At 40.0% G+C, this 3,245-nt stretch overlaps 1 pseudogene; it reads right to left on the bottom strand.

Annotated features, from left to right (window-relative positions):
* Positions 1 to 189: 189 nt before the first annotated feature.
* On the bottom strand, positions 190 to 535 carry LOC106001692 (annotated as a pseudogene).
* Positions 536 to 3,245: the final 2,710 nt, after the last annotated feature.

Raw genomic sequence — 3,245 nt, 5'->3', positions numbered from 1 at the left:
GTCCTGAATAAACTGCAGAGAGAAGAGTTCGGTGTTGCGTCTTCCTTGCTGGTCGAGGCGGTAACGACACAAAGAGATAATAAAAGTAGAACTAAAAACAAGAAATGTGTATGGAGTTCTAAATTTCTTCTTTTCATGGGCACAGAACCTGGCATTTTTTACAGGGGGAGTTAGGGATGCTCATTCGGTCTAGAGGTGGCTGCAGTTGCACACGTAGTACAGGCGCATGGCATCCTCAGTCCAGACACTGTGTGACTGGAAGAACACTGCCTCCTTGTGGCCACACTTCTGGCATGGGTGGTCTTCGGTCCAAGGCAAAGTGGGGTCCTGGGACACGTCCGCGATGATCTGGGTCAGTTTGTCCACTTCGTGCTTGATTTTGTTGACGTTAGATGTAACTGCTGTCTGCTTCCTGCTGGTAGTCACAGTTCCGGCACACGCACAGCAGGATGTGGTTCTCCTTGTCTTCCTTGGGGTACAGCATGTTGTTACATTCCTGGCAGAAGTGAATACCTACAAAGCCCAGCAGGTTCCATAGTTACGCACTGACCGCCTCCCCCCGCTTGCGCAGACTGAAGTAGTAAATTTCTTCACTCTCCTCTCTGCCTTTCTGTTTCTTTGATGGTTACGTTTGAATAGGATTGAATCTTTTAAGGCTTCTAATCTCAGATGAGATTAGAAGTGGTCTCATCAGTGTTGGGAAATGTACTTCCAGAAGAGACTGTGATGAGAGGAGTTCACAGCAGATGACCCAGTGAGGTCGTGGTCCAACTCACTGAATATATACAGGAAGGCATTGTCCATAGTGAGAGTTTCAGTCAAACTCAGTCAATGCAAAATGAAGTATTTGTAGTCATATATAAGGAACACTTCTCCAACAAAACTCCTTCTTGACACATAGGAAGTAACACAACTGAACACAGATGTAATATTATTTTCTTTTCTACTCAGAATTTGTCCAGAAATCAGAATCAGCAGGAGCATCCCCGAGAGTGTGGTACAAATTCAGAATTACAAAATCACCTCAGATCTAGTGAGTTAACAAGTGATGCCTGTTAGGTTTAGGAATTTGTGTTCAGGAGATGAGTATAACAGATACTACATATATGATTTTACTCCACAACACATTTAAAAGCATTTTTATTTAAATCATATTTCTCAGAATTTATTTGTTTCTCTCTTTCTCTGTCTCTGTCTCTCTGTATCTCTCTTACACATACAGAAAAATGAACACACACACACACATACACAGAGCCCTGTGCCAGTCCTTTATTATTAAAGAGGAATTGACCTAAGCTCTGAATGAAGAAGAGTTTTTTTTTAACTCACAGTTTTAGGTGCAAAATTTCCTAGATGCAGTAAACCTCATCTTCCTGTACTCAGGCAAGGCCAGTTCTGTCTGTGTCACAATAATATTTATAAATAGAAAAACAGCTGCAAGTTGAGATGGACAAGCATATGGCTGTCTTCACGTTAAAACAAGTGAATATTGTGTGACTCATTTCATGAGAGCAGTTTTAATACTCTTAAGGAATGGACAGCCAATGGTCTAATAATTTCCCACAAGGCACCTCTTTGCAGGGCTAAATTGGGTACATTGTGGCATCAGCACAAGCCTTCTTCTCTATTTGTTCACAATTACCAGGTGATGTTCTGCCTTACAACAAGTCCAGAATCTTTGGAGACAGGAACTAGAGACTGAAATCTCTGAGACTAATAAGCAGAAACAGGTTGTTTTGGATTGGGACTGAAGACCTTTAAAGACTGTATGTTAGTTTAAAATAAGCAGAATTTATATATATATATATATATATATATATATATATATACACACACACACACACTCAACATGTGTATATGTATATAATTATGTACAAGTATTTACACTAGGGCATTTCAAGTCAACATGTCAGTATATGAATACAGCACATCTTCATCAATTTCAGATTTCCATTACTCCAAAGAGAGAATTTTAAAGAAATATTAGATTAATTTGCTATAGAAATATGGTACGGAAGAATAACAAGATATTAGTGGATACAAAAATTGCTACATTGAATATATATTCACACTTTCATGTATAAACATTTCTATCATTTTCCTTTTCTATTATAAAGGCCATTAAGACACTAGCTGTAAGAGAAAATTTTGTTCTCCCTGTCAATTCTTTATCCTAAGTCTTAGTAGGAAGTTCCTAGAAATCAGAGTTTCTAACACTTATAGCAAACATCCCTGAACAGATGGGAACTATGATATCAGATGCATCTTCATATAGCTCAACTCTGTGCACTGATTGGTCAACTCCCTTGAGGATCAGTGCTGCGGATGGTGGACATTGTCTTTTTCTGGACTAACTGAATTAGGTTCAGGGGAAATGGGCCACAAATCTCTTCCTTCCTAGAGACTGTGTTGGACATAAACTTACATGTCACTGGGTCTCTGATGCTGATTTAGGGTGGTAGATGCCTATGTCTCTTCAAAACCATACTTTCACAGTGGGGTCCTTCTTCCCGGTGCTGCAAGCCTCATGGGTTTTTATTGGTTATTACCAAGGGATGTCACTTTTCTCAGAAGAGCAGGACTTACCCTCCCCTTGGTTCTTCTCACACTGTTGCCCCACTTGGCTATTTGCATATTGCTCCCTAAGGAGGACCTTCCTTTCTAAGTCTGAAATAAAGTCTCAGCTCTGAAGTTGCCTCGACCTGTCAAGACTCCTCATTTCACTCCTAAAAATGAAGTCCTTCTCTCAGCTCCTGTGGCTGCAAATGCTCTGGATCCCTGGTAAGAGCAAAGGGAGATGAGGAACAACAGTGGGTGGAAGGTATGTCCTCAGGGGCCAGTTGTGACCTATGCAAGTGTTAGATGTTCAGTTCTTGTTATCTATGATGGGGCAAGTGAGATTTAGGTCTAGAAATAGAGAAATATTTCAGAAGGATCTAAAACTTATGCCTTGGTGAAGATTCTCCATGGTTAGAATAATGTAGTTGACTCCTGGATACTCATTTCTTTTAAAAATACCTTTATTTCTAATATGAAACATTTTATATTGTAAGCCAAACTATGAAATATGAACAATAGGTAATATATCAAAATACAAATAAAAAGCATGCTTTTCTATATTTGTACATAACCTTGCACTTCTGTCTTATTCTAATTTCAGGATCCAGTGGAGATGTTGTGCTGACCCAGACTCCTCTTTCCCTGCCTGGCACCCTGGGAGAGCCGGCCTCCATCTCCTGCAGGTC

The sequence above is a fragment of the Dipodomys ordii genome, unplaced genomic scaffold (genome assembly GCF_000151885.1).
Source record: "Dipodomys ordii isolate 6190 unplaced genomic scaffold, Dord_2.0 Scaffold368, whole genome shotgun sequence".
NCBI classification, from domain to species: domain Eukaryota; kingdom Metazoa; phylum Chordata; class Mammalia; order Rodentia; family Heteromyidae; genus Dipodomys; species Dipodomys ordii.
This window is presented reverse-complemented; position numbering and strand designations above follow the sequence as displayed.